A 24,737-nucleotide genomic window follows, 5' to 3' on the forward strand; every position below is an offset into this window, starting at 1 on the left:
CAGAGATGTTCAATTGGGTTCAAGTCTGGGCTCTGGCTAGGCAAATCAATGACATTCAGAGACTTGTCCCGAAGCCACTCCTGCATTGTCTTGGCTGTTTGCTTAGGGTCGTTGTCCTGTCGAAAGGTGAACCTTTGCCCCAGTCTGATGTCCTGTGTGCTCTGGAGCAGGTTTTTCATCAAGGATCTCTCTTTGTACTTTGCTCCATTTATCTATCCCTCAATCCTGGCTCGTCTCCCAGTCCCTGCTACTGATAAACATCAGCATGGTTCTGCTACCACCATGCTTCACCGAAAGGATGGTATTGGCCAGGTGATGAGCGGTGCCAGGTTTCCTCCAGACGTGAGGCTTGGCATTCAGGCCAAAGAGTTCAATCTTGGTTTCATCTGACCAGAGAATCTTATTTATCATGGTCTGAGAATTCTTTAGGTGTCTTTTTGGCAAACTCCAAGTGGGCTGTCATGTGCCTTTTACTGAGGAGTGGCTTCCGTCTGGCCACTCTACCATAAAGGCCTGATTTGGTGGAGAGCTGCAGAGATTGTTGTCATTCTGGAAGGTTCTCCCATCTCCACAGAGCAACTCTGGAGCTCTGTCAGAGTGACCATTGGATTCTTGGTCACCTCCCCGACCAAGGCCCTTCTCCTATGATTGCTCAGTTTGGCCGGGAGGCCAGCTCTAGGAAGAGTCTTGGTGGTTCCAAAGATCTTCCATTTAAGGATGATGGAGGCCATTGTGTTCTTGGGGACTTTCAATGCTGCAGACATTTTTTGGTACCTTACCCCAGATCTCTGCCTCAACACAATCCTGTCTCGGAGCTCTACGGACAATTCCTTTGACCACCTATTGGCCTGGTTTTTGCTCTGACATTGCACTGTCAACTGTGGGACCTTTTTATGTAGACATGTGTGTGCCTTTCCAAACCATGTCCAATCAATTACATTTACCACAGGTGGACTCCAATCAAGTTGTAGAAACATCTCAAGGATGATCAATGGAAACAAGAAGCCCCTGAACTCAATTTTGAGTCTCATCGTGAAGGGCCTGAATGCTTATGTAAATAAGGTATTTGTTTTGTATTTTTAATACATTTGCTAAAATTTCAAAAAACGGTGTTTCTTTTGTCATTATGGGGTATAATGTGTAGATTGATGAGGATATATTGGCACGGTTTGCCAGCCCTCAACGAACAACACCCGTGCCATTATCTCCTCAACACCAGCTTCCAGGGCAGTATCACTTAAATATACACAGAGTATACAAAAAGTAGTATAAGAGTATAAGAAAGAATGAACAGGTGAACCCAGGTGACAGTTATGTACCCATATTGATGTCACTTAAACTCACTTCAATCAGTGTAGATGAAGTGGAGGAGACAGGTTAAAGAAGGATTTTTAAGCCTTCAGACAATTGAGACATGTATTGTATATATGCCATTCAGAGGGGAATGGGCAAGACAAAAGATTTAAGTGCCTTTGAATGGGGTATGGTCGTAGGTGCCAGGCGCAACGGTTGGTGTCAAGAACTACAACGCTGCAGGGTTTTTCACGCTCAACAGTTTCCTGTGTGTATCAAGAATGGTCCACCACCCAAAGGACATCCAGCCAACTTGACACAACTATGGGAAGCATCACTGTGTAACGCTTTTGACACCTTGTAGAGTCCATACCCCTACGAACTGAGGCTGTTCTGAGGGCAAAAGGGGCGTGGCATTGCGGGCAGTTGCTAAGAACCTTACTTGCACTCCTTTGAAAAAAACTAATGTACTCTTCATTTTTGTATTTTTATTTTTTTACTAGTGGCACATCCATTGCTAACTTGCCGACCCTATGATGAAGACTAAGGCAGTGATTGTGCAAGTCATTCTGTAGCTAGCAAGTATTCTTGGCTTCAGAACATTGACTATCAGTTTTTCACACAGCCAGCTAGTTAGATAAAAACCTGACAGCGCTAAAAATGACTACTGTAAAGCTAACTAGCTTCTGGCCAGGAGAAAGCTTATAGTTGCTCACATTCATTGTAACAAATCAATGTTTATTCACATTCATACTTACTACTTTAAAATTACTTTGCTGCCAACTACAAGTTGACAGGGGAACAGGACTCCTGTGGGATTCTGTCAGGAATGGGAGGGAAGTTCTAGTATCAAGTTCGGGACAGGATCAACAGTCCACAGGAACGGGCAGTATAGGATTAGTAATAAACTGAGTTTTTTGGGATGTAAATATGTTTTGTGGAGCATTTAATAAAAACAACTGTGTAAGCTAGGCCAAATATAGTTTACTTCATATAAAGCTATTTAAAAAAAAAAGTATTTTCCCCCCTGCCTTCCATCTGCTCAATCTTGCGCCTCACTCCAGTTGTAGCCAGTTACTTGGCTACCTCAGATGCCGACCTACGTCAGTAGGCTACTGCTGCTCTACTCCCAACAACTTTACCATTAAGCCCAGTCGTTAGCGTATTTAACTAAACCCGTGCCATCTGAGGTGAAGCACTGCTGCTTAAGTTTTTACAATTTACACCATGAACATAAAAAAATGTATGTGCGCAGTGCTCAGCAGTAGGGTAGTTTTCTGCTGTGCTGAGCAGACCATTCTGCTGGGGTCTCTGTCCTCATCCTGCAGCCTTAATCGATCTACATTTAGGTAATTTATAATACGCTTTTATCCAGAGCGATTTAGGACTACGGTCAGTGCCTTTGAACTAAAATGACTGCACAGAAATGAATTTTCACTCCCTTTTCAACCTCTATTGCCAACAGCAATTACTTTACCTGGTGTGGCGAGTAATGATGGTGGTGTGCGGCACAGTGCTTTTTTCTCACAATCACACACTGCTTGTAACAACCTAGAGTGAGAACAATGCAGTCATGTGGGCGGGGGAAGTGACGGAGCTCTTTTCAAAACAACAGTCCCTCAACGAATCTGATGACTCGTTTTTCAAAATAAGTCTTGCAGATTTTTTTTTTTTTTGGTGGGGTCCATTTGACCTACTTCTATCATTGTGGGGACATTTCTCCTCTGTCCCCCAAGCTCCTACACCCTTGGTGTGTCTTTTTTTCCCCTGAAAAACGCTGAGCCTTCAAGCCGAACCAAAACTTCAGACATGTTAAAGAACATGGTTACTTATTCATCAGTGAAGTGGCCTGTGTCGGCCGTTTCACAACAATTGAGGAACGTCAGTACGACAATAGGAGACTGGGAAGCGGATGTTTTATTAACTTGAGCCTCCTAACCTAACCCCAAACCCCTACCGTCTGCTCCCCGGGGCGCCAATAAATAAACCATTTTATTTAAATATTTCATAAAAAGATTTTGTATGGGATAAAAAACCCTTGAGGTAAAATATCCTTTTTTCAACAGGGACACAATGGTAAAACAATGACTTATACAGAAGACTGTACCAAGGAAACAATAAACCACTCAATGCATAAAGAAGTCAATTGCCCACAAACAGAAATTCACTTTTTTTCACCAGAAAGATAACACTCGTGGCATACCAACGACGATGCACAACAATTTAAGTCAAGTATTCGTTTTAGTCAAAGTATGATCTATTTAGGGTTGAAGTGGGAAATCGGAAATTATAACTTCTGATATTTTCTGTGCCAGTGCTGTGCATTTCCCCTATGCTATGATGTGCTAATACTTTTCAGTCTGTGTTTCTTACCGGACTGGGTTTTATTTGAATGTTAAAATCTACCAGCGTGGCGTTGTTTATACATCTCCAGTTCTTCCTCTTCGGGAGTCGCGACTGAGCTGAGCGATAGCCTACACTTGGCTGTCTGAGCCATGGAGCAAATTCAAATTATGGTTGTAAACTTGCATTTTTGCAACTCCACTTTTTTTACCAGCAAATTATCCAAATCCGTTGGATAATTTGTCAAATTTCACTTATTCGAGCTAGGCTGTATAAAAAGAAAAACGTATGACAATTTCATAAATGGTAAAATTGCATATGATATGATTGCATTTTGGAACCCCGTACCCCTCGTTGCCCTAAGATGAATGTGTTTGACCACGCTCCACTGCTTTGATTGGTGCAGCTAGAAATCACAGGTCTTGTTTATCTATTTTGGGCTGATACATTTGTATTAGTGTTTCATTTAGTGTCCGATGCGCTCGGGGTGTTTATATATCATTTGCGGCATTTACCATGAACAAGATCATCGTAACCATTTCACTTCCCCCTAGCTGTGAGAACCATAGCATGAGCACAGGCTGACTTGGTGTTGCTGTAGTGCAGCCGAATAGTCAGCCGGCAGCCTACCAAACGTTGCATCATGTCCATTACACTGTAGAAAAACACGTCTCTAGTCCAAAACCGTTTAATCATTCGGCTATCCATATTACCGGAGCTTCATCTTATTCTCTCTATTTCTATGGCAGATTCCGCAATTTATGCAAAATGCCCAAAACTTTGGAGGTAACAATCAGTGGCAAAGTCAAAGATATGCCGACTTGTTTCCCCTATCCATCTGTGGTGAAGTTTTCCCTAACTTCTTCTGAGAAATCCAGCTCTAGAACCAGACACACCCAGCTGGCTGATCTTTTGAATACATTTTCGCTACAACAGATAACATTGTCAAGCTAGATAATGTTAGGATGCTAGCTAGCTATACTCACAGCTGTCAGTGCCCTACTTGTTGTTATTTCTCCACTCCAGGTGGAAATCACCACATTGTTTCCACCTCCAAATTATGAATATGTATTAGCAGCCTGCGTCATTCTTTGGAGGTGGAACCTAAATGTGCATTTCTGCTATATGACTGGAATGATGTTGATATAGGGGCCTGCCCTCTGGTGGGGGCTTTTTAAGAAAAACCATAGCAACCATGGCAAAACAGAAAGATGTTTTGTTGACACCTTGCAGACCGTATCACCTCTTGCAAGGGCACACATAAGTTACCATGTAACTTACAACCTCATGGACTAAGCGGTGTTATGGAATTTTGTGCCTGCGGGTAGCTGGAATAGAATACCATGTGACTTTACGTCAATGACTAATTTCATGGCTTCGTCTTTAAACTTGCACTGTGCAGAGTAAGCCTTGTCTGACTGTCATGCTCTTGTGAGCTAACATTGTGTTTCCCTACATGGATTCACAATGAGGTGAAGTGAAACGAAATAAGAGTATAGCGGTCAGGATAGTGAATCAAGCTAGAGTAGGCCTTGGGTCGATTTTGCATTTCCCCCTGTTAAGGTTAGGATTTGGGAGGGAGAAGCAGATCCTAGCTTCACCCCAGAGCTGCAATTTATAAGCAGGAAAAAGATAGCATTTGATGCAAGGTTGACTGCAGCAGATGGGTACATTTTGAAAAAGATAGCATTTGATGCAAGGTTGACTGCAGCAGATGGGTACATTTTGCTGATTCGAAAAAGCAACAAGGTGAGAAACGACTGCTGCAACCTGATTGATGGTGCATGTTGTCTATCTCCTAGCTGCCTTTTACACCAGCCAGTCTTTGATGAGCAGCACTTACTTGCAGCATCTGTACCACATTCTCAGTGAAGTGTAATATCTTGAGTCTGGGAACATCCAACTCACTCGGATGACACATCCGGTGCTCAGGAGACATATGAATTCCTTGAAGTGTGTCATGAGGTAATTTGGTGGTGCGAGATCTAGCTAAAGAAATAAAGGAGTAAAGAATCGAGTCACGCTCTCTTGCCCCAAAGTTTTAATGATTTGTTAATTGCTGCAACGTTGATGTAACATTTTTGTTAGCCTAGTGGTTAGAGCGTTGGACTAATAACCGGAAGGTTGCGAGTTCAAACCCCCGAGCTGACAAGGTACAAATCTGTCGTTCTGACCCTGAACAGGCAGTTAACCCACTGTTCCCAGGCAGTCATTGAAAATAAGAATATCTGACTTGCCTGGTTAAAGAAAAAAAAAATGGTTTAAAATGGTTTCTTTATAGTCATAAGTGGGTAGGGGGGCACAGCTCCCAAGGCATAAACCGACTTGTCCCTCCTAATTTAGCCACAATGTCGCACATCATCTGGTCTGCTGTGTTTGTCTCTCATTATGCGAGCTGGAACGTGGCCAAAGGCCATATTATGCAACACACACACGGTTGATATCCATATGAATAATAATATCTATGCGTGTGCGTGCACTCCTACACACATAAAAAGCACACAGAAGGACAAACTCTTGTGTGAACAATTTCAGGACACGCGTTTGTCTGCAAAACTTGTCATTGGGAACTTTCGTGTCTGTGAAGCAGTATGCTAATTTGCAATGTGTAATGATGAAGTGAGCCTATTTGTGTGTGGTTTGGTGAAATAATCTCTCTACTATATTGGGTTATGACAGTGTGAGTATGTTTGTGTGGGTCATTGAGTCATAGTCCTGTAAGTGCAGGTATCTCATTGAAGCACGAGGTGTCCAGTGTGTGGCCCATGACACTGCCAGTGCCAGCTGTGTGTGCGTGTCACACTACAGCTTGCTGCCAGAGATGTCAGGAGGACAGCATGTGACTGCATGGGATAGCATGTGATACGTCTGTCTCCTCACTCTCTCTATCGCTCTCCTTCAGACCTAAAGGTCTAGTAGATGGAGAGCCTGTTGCTGGACCCCAGGAAGAGCATTGGCTAATGGGGATCCTTAATAAATACAAATATAAACAGTCCTGTGCAGGACACCGTAGCCTGTCTCCTGGGTGTCTTTCTGGAAAATGTGTGTTCCTTCCGGTCACTGACACTCAATGGCATCCCCTCCCTCATCTCCAAGCACCAACTAGAGCACTGTTGGCACTCATGAAGGCAAATTAAAATGGCAGAATAAATACAGAAGAAATTTGAGAAATTATTCATACCCCTTGACTTATTCCACATTTTGTTGTTACAGCCTAAATTCAAAATGTATTAAATAGATTTACCCCATAATGACAAAGTGGAGCAAAATTGATTGAAAATGAACAACTTTCTCTCATTCTTCCTTGTGGATTTTGTCAAGCTCTTAAATTAGATTAGGGACAGCAATCGTCAAGTCTTTCCACAGATTTTCAATGGGATTCAAGTCTGGGTTTTGGCTGGGCCACTCAAGGACTTTCACATCCTTGTTATGCAGCCATTCCAGCATTGCTTTGGCTGTATGCTTGGGGTCATTGTCTTATTGGAACGTAAATCTTTGCCCCAGTCTAAGGTTGTTTGCATTCTGAAGCAGGTTCTCATGAAGGATTTGCCTGTATTTGGGACCATTCATTGTTCCCTCTACCATATCCAGTCTCCCAGTCCCTGCCACTGAAAAGCATCCCGATAACATGATGCTGCCTGCACTATGCTTCATGGTAGGGAAGTTGTTAGACGGGTGATGAGCTGTGCCTGGTTTTCTCCAGATATAGCGCTTTGCGTTCAGACCACAGAATCTTATGCTTTATGCCAGGTGTGCTGTCATGTGCCTTTTTCTCAGGCAACGCTCCCATAAAGCCCAGATTGGTGAAGTGCTGTGGAGACTGTTGTCCTTCTGGCAGCTTCTCCCATCTCAGCAAAGGAACTGTAGTTTTGTCAGAGTGGTCATTGGGTTCTTGGTCACTTCCCTAACCATGCATTGTCAACTGTGGGACCTTTTATAAAGAAAGTTGTTTCTTTCTAAATCATGTCCAAACAATTGAATTGACCACCGGTGGAGTCCTATCAAGTTGTAGTGACATCTCAAGGATGATCAAAGGACATGTGAGCTCAATTTGGAGTGTCATAGCAAAGGGGTGTGAATACTTAAGTAAATTGGATATTTCTGTATTTAATTTTCAATACATTTGCAAACATTTCTAAACATGTTTTCACTTTGCCATTGTGGGGTATTCTGTGTAGATTAGGTGAGATCTGGAACTCTGTCAGAGTGACCATCGTATTCTTGGTCACCACCTCCCTGACCAAGGTTTGGTGGGGCAGCTCTAGGAAGAGTCTTGGTGGTTCCAAACTTCTTTCATTTAAGAATGATGAAGGCCACTGTGTTCTTGGGAACCTTCAATGCTGCATAAATGGTATGGTACCCTTCCCCAGATCTGTGCCTCAACACAATCTTGTCTCGGATTTCTACGAACAATTCCTTCGACCTCATGGCTTGGTTTTTGTTCTGACATGCACGGTCAACTGTGGGACCTTGTATAGACAGGTGTGAGCCTTTCCAAGGATCTGAATACTTATATAAATTAGGTTTTTCTGTGTTTTTATTTTTACATTTTCACCAAACAATCTAAACCTGTTTTCGCTTTGTCATTATGGGGTTTGTAGATTGATGAGGAGTTTTTTCATTTTTTTTAATCCATTTTCGAATAAGTCTGTAACGTAACAAAATGTCCTCTCTCTCTCACACACGTCGATCTTATTCAGCCTGGCATTAGCTCGCTGACCCCTAATCAATACGATCAGATTGACTCCTCCCACTGTCACGCTCAACATGAGCCCATTGTATGTACTGTTGATGATCCTCTATTTACACCTTTCACTGATTCTAATCTCAGACACCCAGAACTAAAAACGTGTAATTACTTCAGATGCTCGATTCAGTTCTTGGGGCGGACGTGTTAGAAAAGAGACAAGAACGAGGAGCGGAAAAGGAACGAGGAGCTCCACCCCATCTCTTTGCAAGGGTTGGGTGTTTAGCAACAAAACAGACGGGTGCTCAACTAAGGGCCAAAACAGATGGGGTTGGCTTAGACTGTTGACAACATTTAAACTGTATTTCGTCTTCAAATGTTTATTGAAAACAGAGATATTTGCACAATGAGCTATTGTTGTATCATACATCGTTACAGTTAGCTAGCGAATGTTAGCCATATTATAATAGACATGACATCAGTCAAAATACCGCAAAACAAGACATGGTATCAATAACAAGATGTAACGAGCTGAAACGAGCCACCTACGATTCCCCACAAGCCAGCATCTTGTCACTGTTGCTAGCTATTTGATTATTCAGAATCATAACAACACACGTCTTCTGGCTACGTCGATGCACGCACATCATTTTCATGATGTTGTCAGCCAACCTAGGCTATGGGCCTAATGTCCCCTCCCCTTCCAAAATTCAGAATATGCTAACACCTGCAAAATCATGATTTGTCAAAATGACCGGTGACAAATCTGCGCACACAAACAAAATTCCTTGTTAGTCGTCACATCTGTCTGTTGACAGATGCTGCGATACCACTTATGTTACGTGCATCTGTCCACGAGAGATTACACAGATCTTAACATCACCTGTATTGGTTAAATCCAATCAAGCCTAGGACGTGTACATTAATGGAATCGTGCAGCAACGATTTCACTGCGACGCACGTGAAAGTTGATTGCTATAACAATCATGGATTGGCCACAGTTAACGTAGAGAGCACAGGCTTCATTCACATCAGTGTAAAGTTTGGTCTTGTCATCTGTTGGTTGTGGGTTATCTTGGCAAATGAGTGATTGTCAGAGGGTAGAGAGTGGGGCTGGATCAGACCAGTGGTGCAGTGATACAATTACTCCTGGTTCCCCTCAGTGTGCTAGCCATCTGCTGCTGGAAAACTGTTGTTCCACTCTGACAGTTAGCGGAGAGTCAAGGATGAGTGTCTGAGGGAGTGACTGATTGACGAGGTGATGGGTGTGTAATTGCTTATGACGCTCAGAGAGGTTGGGATATGTTGGCTCAGCTTGTCTATGCTGGGCTTTTTATGGCACTTTGAGAGCTTGGGATAGTTTGATTGTGTGTGTGTGAACATGTGTGCATGTGCACATTACTTATTTTCCTGTATGCATTAATAGGTACTTCTGTAAACAGATATGGTGTCTTCCTTGTAGGCTTGTGCAGTATACCGTGTATATAGCTTCTTCCAAAATCAAGTTTTGCTTGGTAACAGCAGAAAATCCCCTCCTGGATCAAGAGCCTTGCTGTCTAATATTTGTTTTATGTGTGCAGCCAACTGTGGTTAGCATTTTTATATTATGAGCTGGGATGTCTGTCCTGCAAATACTTTAGGTCAGAGACTGTATAAAATGTTCACAATGCACTCCTTAGCATTTAGTTAACATTCTCTAAGGGATTTAACATGTACTTGTTAGCATTGCTAACCTTCGGATTACAATAGCACCCCTTGTGCTCAGTGCCGGCATTACTGAATATCCCGGTATGGCACAAGGTCGGTATGAAGGTATGACATTCTGGATACCGCCAAGGCCTACTTCCTTACTATGTCTCTTTGCCCTAAAAGCACATAACTGTATATTCTTTCCAATACTTCCCAGTTTTCCTCTCCACCTCCTTCATCGTAGCTATCTTCACAGGTCCAACAGACCTGAAATTCCAAGATCCAACCTGGGACCTAAAGGGTCCGGGTCCTAAATTCTGACATTTGTCTTGGACCTGGGTCACGTCTGATATAATTGCCACGTGTCTCAGGTATGTGCAATTAACAGGTATTTACCGACTGGACCAGTCTTCTGTTAATTTACTGTTTGTGTGACGAGAACTGCGCGAGCTTGTCATCTGTGTCAGCCAATTGCAACTCAATGAAATGCATAGCTAATGTCCAGCTGAAACTGGTTCCAGCTGCTCATCTCATGTGTGCCTGCTGCTGGGGGGAGGGAGAACGAGTAAAAGGAGCCTTGTCCTAGGCTACTGTTGATTGCGAAGATGGAGTTATTTTTCATTTAAGTTAAATGAAAGTTAGAGGAGAGAGCATAGTGAAAAGAAGCCGGCAAGGGGAGTGTCCTCGGGGATTCTACAATGTGTCGAAAGTGTTCCACAGGAATGCTGGCCTATGTTGACTCGAATGCTTCCCACTGTTGTGTCAAGTTGGCTGGATGTCTTTTGGGTGGTGGACCATTCTTGATACACACGGGAAACTGTTGAGCGTGAAAAACCCAGCAGCGTTGTAGTTCTTGACACCAACCGTTGTGCCTGGCACCTACTACCATACCCCGTTCAAAGGCACTTAAATATTTTGTCTTGCCCATTCCCCTCTGAACGGCACATATACAATACATGTCTCAATTGTCTGAAGGCTTAAAAATCCTTCTTTAACCTGTCTCCCCCACTTCATCTACACTGATTTGAAGTGGATTTAACAGGGGACATCAATAAAGGATCATACCTTTCACCTGGTCAGTCTGTCATGGAAAGGAAAGGGGGATACGTAGTCAGTTGTACATCTGAAATGTGTCTTCCACATTTAACCCAACCCATCTGATTCAGAGACGTGCGGGGGTCTGCCATAATCGACATCCACGTCTTCGGTGCCGGGGAACAGTGGGGTTAACGACCTTGCCAAGAGCACGTGTTCCTAATGTTTGTACACTCAGTGTAAACCTGATTCAAAACTTTTTTTAACCTTTCGTTCTGTTGAGCCATTTTCGTTGGTCAACATAGGTTCCAGCTGTAATGTTGTGTATGCCGCAATATAATAGAATTACCGTTAGGTCTCCTATGCTACTCGCACTCAAAACATGAAAAGAAAAAAACCAAAGAGAGCAGCAAGATGCAAAACTTTATTTAATGCAGAAATATAACCGGTTTTGTTTTCCCTATAAACAATGACTTGACACACTTTTGATATTACCTTAATAAAGGTAAGCAACGTTTGTGACGGTTTGGTGTAGTATTGCTATTATTAGGCTTAGCTACCGCAGGGCTATAAAGGCAGTGCACACCGGCACTCCCAAGTTACTCCAGCACTTGAGGTGAGGAATAATGTTTTAGGCATACCAGAGTTACTCCTTTTAATCTATCAATATAATGTGTGTCTTTTATTACAAGTATTCTGATCAAAGATGAAGCAATTAACCTCTAGCGACGAGCAATCCCGTATCCGGGAGCGTAATCATAGCCTCAAGCACATTACCATAACGCAACGTTTCCTATTCATGAAAATCGCAAATAAAATTAAATAAATATATTCAAACACAAGCTTAGCCTTTTGTTAACAACACTGTCATCTCAGATTTTCAAAATATGCGTTACAGCCAACGCTAGACAAGCATTTGTGTAAGTTTAGCATGACATAATGCTATGCTAGGCTGTGCTGGCAGCAGTAAACATTTTCACAAAAATAAGAAAAGCAACCAAATTAAATAATTTACCTTTGAAGAACTTCAGATGCTTTCACTCAGGAGACTCCCAGTTAGATAGCAAATGTTCCTTTTTTCCCCAAATAATATTTTTGTAGGCGAAAAACATCACGTTTGTTCATCCTGCTTGGCTGAGAAAGCGACAGAAAAATACTTCAACTATAACACATTAGCATAACGCAACTTTTTCTATTCATGAAAATCGCAAATTAAATGAAATAAATATATTGAAACACAAGCTTAGCCTTTTGTTAACAACACTGTCATCTCAGATTTTCAAAATATGCCTTTCAACCAAAGCTACACAAGCATTTGTGTAAGAGTATTGATAGCCTAGCATAGCATTAAGCCTGGCATTCAGCAGGCAACATTTTCACAAAAACAAGAAAAGCATTCAAATAAAATAATTTACCTTTGAAGAACTTCGGATGTTTTCAATGAGGAGACTCTGTTAGATAGCAAATGTTCATTTTTTCCAAAAATATTATTTGTGTAGGAGAAATCGCTCCGTTTTGTTCATCACTTTTGGCTAAGAAAAAAAAACAAATTCATTCACTACAACGCCAAACTTTTTTCCAAATTAACTCCATAATATCGACAGAAACATGGCAAACGTTGTTTAGAATCATCCTCAAGGTGTTTTTCACATATCTATTCGATGATAAATCCTTTGTGGCAGTTGGGTTTCTCCTCAGTAGCAAACGGAAAAGTACTTTCAGCTGGAGATTACGCAATAATTGCAACGGAGGACACCAAGCGACCACCTGGTAAATGTAGTCTCTTAGGGTCAATCTTCCAATGATATGCCTACAAATACGTCACAATGCTGCAGACACCTTGGGGAAAACGTGGAAAAGGTAAGCTGACTCCTAGCACCTCCACAGCCATATAAGGAGTCATTGCCATGAGGCGGTTTTAAAAAATGTGGCACTTCCTGATTGTATTTTTATCTGGGGTTTTTCTGTAACATCAGTTCTGTGGCATTCACAGACAATATCGTTGCAATTTTGGAAACATCAGAGTGTTTTCTTTCCAAAGCTGTCAATTATATGCATAGTCGAGCATCTTTTCGTGACAAAATATCTTGTTTAAAACGGGAACATTTTCATCCAAACATTAATAGAGTGCCCCCTATATCGAAGAAGTTAACCTCCTGTACGCCTCTATCTGTATCGACGACTACTGCTATCTGACGAGTGTAAAGAAATCCATGTCAATGTCGGCAACATTGCGCCGGCACTTCTCTATCTTTCTCAAGGGCTAAGCTTCTCGCACTTAATATATATCTTTTTAAATATGAATATCATGCAGTGGACGCCTATATGCATGCAATGCCCTGATGCATTTAGTGCTTAAATTTCAGACAGATAACCGTGAGGTAGACAATTTATTGTTTTAGGAAAGTAAAAACCAATAAAACAGACTGTAAAGTTTTTAATATGCTACACATCGTAACACAACGGATCGGTTTTTGCCGTTGTTATTGTCAGTTTACGGACACAACTGTTGATCATTTGGACAATATGGCTTGTTTATTGATGGTGCTGGCAGCGCCCAGTTGGAGGCTTCTCGCTCTCTCGCTTTCTACTCTCGGATCCGAACAGGTCTTTCGGATCAGAACGAGCATGGGTTTGTTTGGGTCTGTTTTCCACAGTCCTTTTCAGAAGGGGTTTGATTGTCCTCGGGTCCAGTTGTAACGGGTCTCCGTAAAATATATATATATTTATGCGACGCTGTTTTGAGATTGGATAAAAGTAGAGACTCCGAGCTAGACAATGGTATATCATACACTGCAGTTGTGGAACAAAGGGAAAGTCATTCTGCTTTGAAAGTTGATAAACTTGTAACCCCACTTTTGAGAAAATAGCCCTTGAGTGTTTTTGTACACCTACTGGAGAGCTCTTCTTTGTCTACATCCATTCAGCATTGTTCACACCCTCTTAAGACTTAGCCCCACCCATGTCTTTAAGGATTCACATGTGAGGCCATGTGCTACACACAGTCAGTAGTTTAGTGGACAACCAAAGATTTCAAGACTAAAGTGGGTAAAATGTGTAGCCTACAATAACCGAAATCTCCAGGTAAAAATAATCTTTATCCTTGGCCTATATCCTAATCTGATTTTGTTGCAGGTCATTTTGTTCTTCACATTACCGTCTCTGGTAAACACACACTATATCAAATAAAATCTAAGTTTGTGTCACATGCACAGGATACAGAAGATGTAAACAGTAGAGTGAAATGGTTACTTGCATAGTAGCAATATCAAAACGAAGTGTCCAGATGATAACAAATATTTTATAATTATTAGATTATGCTTACCAGGCACACTTGTCTAAATTGATGGGTCATGGGAAGGAAATGCTATAACCACCCCCAGCCACATCTAGCGAAGTGGATGGGTCACTATTGTCTGCACATGTTCATGAAATACAATAATACAGTAATCACCCTCCAGACGCACCTGGCAAACTTGATGGGTCATGTAGTCATCTGGTGAAGTGGAGTCTTTTGTTTAGACATGTAGCTAGCTAGCTAAACAATGAACCGGCATATTCCCAACTCATACTACTACCAATACAAAAAAAAATCATAGCTACAATATGAACCTGCAGGTAGCTAAAGAGCTAACCAACTAGGTTCAATGTTTGCTAGTTATAGCCTAATGTTAGCTAGCTATGAAAATGGATTTCTGATTCCAATAATGTTACTACACAGATCGTCAGTGGTGCAAAAAGTACTCAATTCTCATACTTGAGTAAAAGTAAAGATAACTTGGTCGAAAATGACTCAAGTAAAAGTGTAAGTCACCATGTAAAATACTACGTGAGTAAAAGTCTAAAAGTGTTTTGGTTTTAAAAATACTTAAGTATCAAAAGTAAATGAAATTGCTCAAATATATTTTAAGTATTAAATGTAAAAGTATAAATAATTTCAAATTCCTTATATTAAGCAAACCAGATGGCGCAATTGTTATTTTAGATTGATAGCCAGGGCATACTCCAATACTCAGACATTATTTACAAAGGAAGTATGTGTTTAGTGAGTCCGCCAGATCAGAGGCCGTAGGGATAACCAAGGATGTTCTCTTGATAAGTGCATGAATTGGACCATTTTCCTGTCAAAACATAACATACCTTTGGGTGTCAGGGAATATATGGAGTAAAAAGTACATTATTTTCTTCAGGACGGCAGTGAAGGAAAAGTTGGTAAAAATATAAATAGTAAAGCAAAGTACAGATACCCCAACAAACTACTTGAGTAGTACTTTAATTTATTTTTTACTTAAGTTCTTTACACCACTGGAATCATACATGTAACGTTAGCTAACAGTACTCCTTTTAACTTGACTTTTTAATATGACTTTCTGACCATTTGAAACTTTTATATATGAAAATGTAGCTACTCCCTTACCCGTATACATGGATGAACGCTTCAAGGCAGAGTGGAACCATTTTATTTCCGTTTGGTTTCTATCTACATCTTGTTTGGTCAGTGTTGTGTCAAGTCACTTCGGTTCACACTGACCATGGCATGTGTAGAAAGTAGCCCTTCACTTTTTTCCAACTGATCTGTTGATAGCACCCGCTAAATTCAGGGTATCAATGTTGTTGAGAAAAGTGGCAAAACTATCAACTATCAACACATACTGAGGACTATCAACACACACTGAGCAGCTCGCGTTCTAGACAGAAGCATGCTACATGACAGACCAATCCAAAAAACACATTTTGATTTTTTTTTAAATGTTTACAAATGCCTCTTCTGTGAAGTAGTGACTTGCGACATACACCTAGTTTCCATGAAACCAATCACATATCGGGTCAGGTGGGAAAGCCATGGATCCATTTCACAACGGGTCCAACTTTTTGGATCAGTGAAGATCTCTACTTCATCGTGGAGGAGTTAAGTAATTGGAGTGAGGTAATACCCCCTCATTATCTTCTTGTGATCCGCTCTCTCAAATCTGACAATGAACCTCGATCCATAACTGGAAATGGTTAGCTTTTGTGTAACTGCAGAAAAACATGGTTTCTCCCATTTGCTAGCTTTCTCTCGCTCTTTCCCTCCTCTCACTTTTACGTTCAATGTCCCACTCTCTCATTCTCTCTCACACTCAATCTCCAGCTCTCCTCTCTCCCGCTTATTCCCTCTCTCGTTCCCTCTCTCCATCCTGCTGGTTTTGTGGGCCACAATTACCACTGTTTTCCCCACACTGAGACAACCATCTGCTACCAGTGGACTGACTCTCATTCTGACACACTCAGTTAATGGGAAATTGTGTGTGTGTGTGTCCTACTGTGTATGTTGGTGAATGGTGCTCTGTATGAGTGTGTGTAGGTGGTCTTTGTTGGCACCATCAATAAAGAGGACCTGCCATGTTCAGTCATGTGAGTTCGACTGTACATTAAATGCATTTTGGGCTAGACGCCTACTTATGCACTATATGGCATTTGTGATGCACTGTCTCACACACTCACACACACACTGGTTTGGTTGGCACATGTAAATACACACACCCTATCAGTATAAAAATGCACAAGTCGGTAATTCTTCAGGTTTTTCCTCACACATCAACACCATAAAACACACACACACTCCACTCCAACCATGAAGACACAGGTACTGGTAATCCTGTGCGTTGGTTTGCGAGTCCTGGGAGAGACAGTGACATCTTAGATGGGTCTAGACATGCCTTTGCCAGAGGTATTTATATCACCCTGTCTCCTGTGTGTAATCAACTGTTTTGGGCGCACTCAATATTTGTCATCCCCATGCTCATAAAACCTAGTTGACTCTGCGCCAGCTTAGAAACAGTGCAACTGAGCCAAAATAGATGCCATTGTATCGTCTTGCTTGCTACATTGTCTCAAAGCCAACATAGATAGGCTGAAGACTAGAGCAACAGAGCCTAAAAGGATCCCATACTTGTTGTCTCGGAGCCCTGCTAGACACAGTGCGAGGGAGACATCGTAATCCTCATCCACCTAAAACCCCATTAACTCAAGGCTAAGATTACCTGCAAATGGACACCACAAGTGACTTTCAGTACAATCACGACTGACCAAAAGCAACACGGCTAAACTTTAAGCCCCGATCTTGACAAGTACTCTATGTAGTGACCTGCTGAACCAAAAATGGCTTCTCCATTGACACCTCCAGTGGCTTTGTACCAACTTGCTGATTGCAACAGCAATTGTAAGACATTTTCTCTGGGCATCAGCTGAGCGCAGGCGCAGCATAGACCCGCCAGTCTCTACAAGAGTGATTCATCTATCAAGGGGGAAACTGTTAAACAGTTAAGACGATTTATAGTGTGGTGATATGTAGATCTCCAGCGCGCTAGCTTGCTAGCCCACTCCCCCAATGCATGTGAGCAAGCAGTCTGACTCAATCACAAATAGATGTTACTCTAAATTACAGAAACACCTGAAACCCCAGCCATTTCACATCATCGTCTCCCTTAGCCAGTAATGTGTTTTCAACGTGAACCACTCCAATTAATTCCTCTGCTTACACGTGTAAGAGCTACCTTGACCCGAAGTGGCTGAATTCAAAGTCCACTGCTACTCCTATGACTCCCTTAGTTTCTTTTCATCATATTCTGGGCTCGCCGACGCAATCTATCATCCTTCAAGCCGTCAGTGGGCTAATGTAGGCTCTAAAAGGAGCATGGCTGGATTGCTCTGTGTTCGAGGTGAGAGAGAGAGAGAGCGCTCTTCTCTTCAGCCGCCGTGAGATGACAGGTACGTTAATGACACCTCGGGCACTCAAGAGCACCGATAATAAGGTCTGAGTCACTGACCGCTCATCCCACACTCTCTAAATGGGAGAAAGAGGGAGGGGAGGGAGAGAGGTGGGAAAGTGGAACGATGCAAAATTAGGGTGGGGAGGGAGAGCTCTCCGCCCTAAGGCAGCAATGCACTGTAGGATTGAGGAAGTAGTCAGCCGTTGTCTTTGTCGGCTGCTGGTCTCATCACCACAAACCTGACCCTTGACCCTGCAATATACCTTCGAGGCATATAAAGAGGCTTTCTAACAGTATGTGCTCTGAAAAAACACTGCACTTGTCGAATGGAGTGGGATACAATGGAATTGGATGAAGTGGAGGAGCCTACTGTATGGAATGTTATTGAACATGCCTGTATCAAATGGGAGAATTATTGTGATACCCATAGCATACACACACAAATGTGTATGGTATTGTACATGTTTGAGCCATAGAACAGTGTTTTCTCATGTCATGAACAGAGGACAACAGTGGACACTGTACACCGTTTGTGACCCATCCATGTTTTCTAGATATCCCGTCTCATTTGGCGCTGCATTAAAACTTCTTATGGCTTTTATCCCGTTAACGGGATCGTTATGACTACAGCCAGTGAAAGTGCAGGGCGCCAAATTTTACACCATTTTAAAGATAAACTTGTTGTTAATTCCACCGCAGTGTCCGATTTTCAAAAAGGCTTTACAGCGAAAGTACACCAAACGATTATGTTAGGTCTGCACCTTGTCACAGAAAAACACAGCCATTTTTCCAGCCAAAGAGAGGATTCACAAAAAGCAGAAAGAGAAATTAATCACTAACCTTTGATCTTCATCAGATGACACTCATAGGACTTGATGTTACACAATACATGTATGTTTTGTTCGATAAAGTTCATATTTATATCCAAAAATCTCAGTTTACATTGGCGCATTACGTTCAGTAATGTTTTGCTTCCAAAACATCTGGTGATTTGCAGAGAGCCACATCAATTTACAGAAATACTCAACATAAACATTGATAAAAGATAAAACTGTTATGCATGGAACTTTAGATAAACTTCTCCTTAATACAACCGCTGTTTCAGATTTCAAAAAAGCTTTACCGAAAAAGCACACCATGCAATAATCTGAGTACGGCTCTCAGACACAAAAACGAGCCATACAGATATCCGCCATGTTGTGGAGTCAACAAAGTCAGAAATAGCATTATAAATATTCACTTACCTTTGATCTTCATCAGAATGCACTCCCATGAATCCCAGTTCCACAATAAATGTTTGATTTGTTCAATAAAGTCCATCATTTGTGTCCAAATACCTCCTTTTTGTTTGTGCGTTTAGCCCAAATTTCGTTACAGTCCGTAGAAACATGTCAAACTATGTATAGAATCAATCTTTAGGATGTTTTTATCATAAATCTTCAATACACAATCAGATGAAACCAAATGATTATTTCTAACATTCCTTATAACAAGAAACACCACCATGTTCACCGCCAGAGTATTGAACTCAGCAGGATGACAGAGGTTTGCAGTCTGTCCATCCTTTGCCATGATCATCTTTTTGCGTATTCTGCAATCGACTTAGGTCAGGTCTGCTGGCTCACATTTATCATTCGGCCTGAAACCAAAGAACTGCCAAACAGGCGAAGAAGTGCTCTTCTTTCCCATCAATTTCTGATTTAGATAAGCTGGCAATACTATAATTACTAAGTGAAATCCTGTCACTTTTTTTTTACTGTCTGAAACTGTCAAAGTAGCCTGAAGGAATGATCAAGATAGAATAACAATAGACGACACTTGATACAGCTATAATAATTGTTTTTAAAAGGTAGACTAATATAACTGATATCAGATCATTTTTATGGACAAGCGAAACATAGCCCTACCAATTTGAAAATCATTCTGCAGCCTAGACTAGATACAAAATAACTAGGCCTAACAATGTTTTGTTTTCAACAACGATTTTGTAGCTTTTTTAGCAAAATAAGAAGTGACGTTATGCACAAAATCATACTTCTAGTATAACCAATAAGCCCTTTTTATATTGCACTCTTCCCGCCAATTGACCCCTCTGTGCGTAGCTTCCCCCTCCCGAAGACGAAAATAGACTATACAATCATATATCAATGATGTTTGGACAGGACGATGTGTCATTCCCGACATCGGCCAACCCTATTGGCTACTATAAATAGCTGTTTTTAGACGGCCAGTGTCAGGTTGAGGGGCTGTGCGAACGTGGCTTTTGTGTACTAGTTTTGAAGTGTCCGTGTTTGCATGCGTGCGCGGCATGTTTGCGTTTGCGTGCGAGTTGCTGATCTGTGTGTGCCCTATATATTTGTGGAGGGTCCTGACCACATCTTGGAATCTTACTATTCCGTGTGTGTGTGTGTGCGCAGCTCCACTGCAACACATTAGGGGGTAGGAGACGTGTGTGTGTGTGTGTGTGTGTGTGTGTGTGTGTGTGTGTGTGTGTGACAGGCCAGTACCCTGGGGACCCTCAGACACACACTCTATATGTAGAAACACACCCCTACTAACCTCCATACAACTCTACCTCCACTGTTGGTTCAGGATCACTGCTGGCCATACAATCACACACACTTCTCAATCTCTCACTCCTTGTTTGTCTCTCTAACAAAAGGAACAAAACATTGTGTTTTTATAGTAAACCTAATTGTTATGGGTATGACTGTGTTATTGTTTGTGCGTGTGTCTGTGTGCGTTTGTGTCTGTGTACATGTGATACATCTGTCTATTTTTGAGGGAGTCAGACAATAGCTTCATGTTTTTTTTATTTTATTGATCTCACCATAGCAACAAGACATTCTCAAAGTAGTCTGGACTGTCTCAGTAACTGAAATAGCACACATTAGACACAACAAAATGTGGACTAAGTCAAGGACATCCAGTAAACGGCCCCTTTCCTGAACCTGCAAAGTATTATGATTCGGGGTCTGCATATTGACAGATATTATTAGCAGAGGTTCAATTTGCTTCTGTCTTGTCAATAGACCCAATGATGACCCCGTTCATTTTCTGTCCTCAAACAGCAGAGGCTTTGAAGTTCAAACAGAATGTCTCTCCTTTTTGCCAGTGTTGAAATTCCTGTGTGCAGTCTCCTCTCCACCATGAATATGTGTAGGAGCCAAATCAGGCTCAGAGCAATGTGGGCACATCATTTAGACTGGCTTCAGCCTGGGCGTGATTTTCAGGATCCAGTGCTATTAATTCCAGCTATGTGACTGCCACTCCTCTCTCTCCCCCCTCCCGTTCTCCCTCAAACACCACCACACACTTGTTCTGTCTTGAATCCCAATGTGAAGAGGCTTCACACGAAGTGTTACCAAACTCTCACTCAATCCACTTTCTTCCCTGGGTCGTTATTGGACAAGTTCAGGTAGTCCCTGCCTGTTTCAGTACCTAATGAATACCTCCCTGGTCCTAGTCAGAATGTCACCATTGTGTACTGTCCCTTCCCTCTCCCCCTCTACTTGTCCAAGGCGGCGCTGGTTAAATAGGTTGGTTTTTAAGTGGCCCTCCAGACCTGGCCTCCGTCTTAAATGGCTGCTTTGTGTCATGGACAGGGGCTTGGCTAAGGGAGGGAAGGGGGAGGCAGCTCCCTGTATTACACAATTCCACCCATTCACCAAAGGTAACTGTTACCTGAACTGTTACCCCTCAACTTGGTCTCGGATGGGGGGAGGGATAGAGAGAGCAAAGGGTGAAGTTTCCGCTTGACATTGATATAAGGACATGCGTTGCGTTTTTCCTCATGGTTAATATTTGTCAATGGGGAAACGTCTATCCTTGAGGGAGGAAAGAGAGAGGGGGGAGAGAGGGAGGGAACAACAAAGTGTCGGTCCTCAAAGACCTCTTTAAAACACTCAGATCTGGTTGCCGTCTCGACAATTGAGCGCCCTGTCCGTCAAATGTGGGTTCCCACGGAAACAATGACTCCCCGGTCCCTCAGCCTCTCCCTTGAAAGAGCTTCAAAGTTTGTCTGATAAGTTCAAGCTACTCTCGTAAATTCAGGGTGTGTGTGTGTGTTTGTGTGCATGTTTGCATACTACCAGTCAACCCAGCCAGCCAAACGTTTAGCTGTTTCTCATTCAGCTGCATACCTGTATCATTGTTAAGCAACAGCGTAATTGGTTCAAGGGGTACAGTTTTATCAATCATGTCAGAGACAATACACAACACTTTTCTCCAAAACTCAGAAACCTCAGATCATATGTTTGTATGTGCTAAGTGTATTGAGGTTACATAGGTCACGGTATGGGCTTTGAGCCTTGCTTTGCATGAGATCTTACAAGTGGTGTCCAATACGATCTATGACAAATGAATTAATTGATGGTTTGGGTTCTTTGATGAGTGAAATGTATTCTCCCAATCAATAGCCTCATCATCGATAACCAAATCATTTACCCATTCTTTAACCATTTGAAAGATCTTTCTGCTTTAATCGTTGAAGATGAGAATAAATAGCAGACACAAAACCTCTGGTCTCCGGGTGCCTTCCCAATCACCGGGTGCCTTTCCAAACTTGTACCCCATGGGACTCAATAGGCACGAGGTGCTGACCGTAGTCTATGATATAGAAAGAATGAAGACCCTGGCAAATCAAAACAAAGACGAAGTTCCTGAAAACTAACAGTTGAGTTGAATATATCCCCTAGATTATTAACCCCTTTTGCAGACCAGGCTCTAGACTCAAAAGGTTCTGTTTGTGCATTTTGAGACGCCGTATTCAGTATACACTTTCTCAAAATAGTCAAAGTAATCTAAGATAACTCAAGAAATCTGTCATAAATTGATGTTTTTGCCACTGTATTTTTCAATAATTTCAGATTGTTAAAGGCTCTACAAATGGGCTGGTCCGGGATTTGAACCCGGGACCTCTCGCACCCAAAGCGAGAATCATACCCCTAGACCAACGAGCCATTTTATCCAAGACATTTTATTTGCAGTCGCCAGCAATGACGGTGAGGATTTGGATTGACAGATCGATTGTGCCAGGCCACAGTGAATCACGTGAGTGTTGGTGTTATACTTGTGAGCATAGCTATCTTCCAAGCAGTTGATCAGGTTTCAGTTCAAATACTCTGTAATTCATCTGCTGAGTCTTTCATATTCAATCTTCATTAGCTGTAACAGCAAGAAAAAATGTGCATGAAAACAATAGCCTCTCATTGAATGACATCAAAGACGTTATTGAAGAATCCCTACTGCTGACCAATCAACGACGAAGGGGCGTAGCCCATAAAAAAAATTGGTGAGCCCAAACAGCCGAAAAAAGTCCAAAACGAACAAAAGCGTCACCATATGTCGTCATAATATAGGCACAAAATCTACTGACCTGTTTTGGCTGGGAAGCATGCGGACGCCTTTACCTTACCCCCATAGGTACATACATTACATGACCAAGAGTATGTGGACACCTGCACATTGAACATCTCATTCCAAAATCATGGGTATTAATATGGAGTTGGTCCCCCCCTTTGCTGCTATAACAGCCTTCACTCTTCTGGGAAGGTTTTCCATTAGATGTTGGAACATTGCTGCGCGGAATTGATTCCATTCAGCCACGAACATGAGTGAGGTCGGGCACCGATGTTGGGCGATTAGCCCTGGCTCGCAGTCGGCCTTCCAATTCATCCCAAAGGTGTTCGATGAGGTCAGGCCAGTCATGTTCTTCCACACGGATCTCGAGAAGGACCTCGCTTTGTGCATGGGGCATTGTCATGCTGAAAAAGAAAAGGGCCTTCCCCAGACTTGCAATAAAGTTGGAAGCACAGAATCATCTAGAAAGTTATTGCATGCTGTAGCATTAAGATTTCCCTTCACTGGAATAAAGTGCCTAGCCTGAACCATGAAAAACAGCCCCAGACCATTATTCCTCCACCACAAAACTTTAAAGTTGGCACTGTGCATTCAGGCAGGTAGCATTCTCCTGGCATCTGCCAAACTCAGATTCTTCCTTCTGACTGTCAGATGGTGACACGTGATTCATCACTCCAGAGAAGGCGTTTCCACTGCTCCAATGGGGGCGAGCTTTACACTACTCCAGCCGAAGGTTGGCATTGTGATCTTAGGCTTGTGTGCGGCTGCTCGACCATGGAAACCCATTTCATGAAAAGCTCCCGACCAAACAGTTCTTGTGCTGACGTTGCTTCTGAAGGTAGTTTGGAACTCGGTAGTGAGTGTTTCAACCGAGGACAGACGATTCTTACCCACTGCGTGCTTCAGCACTCGCCGGTCTCGTTCTGGGAGCTTGTGTGGCCTACCACTTCGCGGCTGAGACATTGTTGCTCCTAGACGTTTCCACTTCACAATGACCGCACTTACAGTTGACCGGGGCAGCTCTAGCAGGGCAGACGTTTGACGAACTGACTTGTTGGAAAGGTGGTATTTTATGACGGTGCCACGTTCAAAGTCACTGAGCTCTTCAGTAAGGCCATTGTCTCTGTGGGTGTGTTCCGGGGCCCCTAACGGACAATTCACAGTAGAACATCTGGATCTTTTGAAATTGTTAAATTGTTTGAATTAAGGAAGTCGTTAGTGAGATTAATAAGTGCAGGGAGGCCAGATGGTGAGAGAAAGGAGGGCCTCTGTAGCGGACAGATGCAAGCCCACCTACAGAGAGAAAATACACACAATTACCTATGTTGACATTGCCGCACAAGCTCACACACACATACAGTACACCATTGTAAATATACACTCATACTCTGAATACATAATCATACTCACTCATATCTGCCACATACACAGCAGCGAAGTTACGACCTTCTGAATGAAGGTACAGTGGTGCTGGTGTTGAAGGAGAGAGCCTGAGCTCTGTTCTGGGTATACCCTTGGTGAACCTGGCACACAGGACAGAGCATGAACCAGTCCTCTGGCCAGCCCACACAGTCGAG

General features: G+C 42.4%; 1 protein-coding gene and 1 non-coding gene across 2 annotated transcripts in view; one reads left to right on the plus strand and one right to left on the minus strand.

Annotated features, from left to right (window-relative positions):
- mgat4b (alpha-1,3-mannosyl-glycoprotein 4-beta-N-acetylglucosaminyltransferase B) overlaps positions 1–24,737 on the plus strand; it is a 215,967-nt gene that overhangs the window by 18,100 nt on the left and 173,130 nt on the right. The gene's annotated exons all lie outside the window — the stretch shown is intronic.
- Positions 22,689–22,760, minus strand: trnap-ugg. Its single transcript has one exon. It is a non-coding gene; the product is annotated as a tRNA-Pro (tRNA).

This window comes from Oncorhynchus tshawytscha, linkage group LG08 (assembly GCF_018296145.1).
Source record: "Oncorhynchus tshawytscha isolate Ot180627B linkage group LG08, Otsh_v2.0, whole genome shotgun sequence".
Classification (NCBI taxonomy): Eukaryota; Metazoa; Chordata; class Actinopteri; order Salmoniformes; family Salmonidae; genus Oncorhynchus; species Oncorhynchus tshawytscha.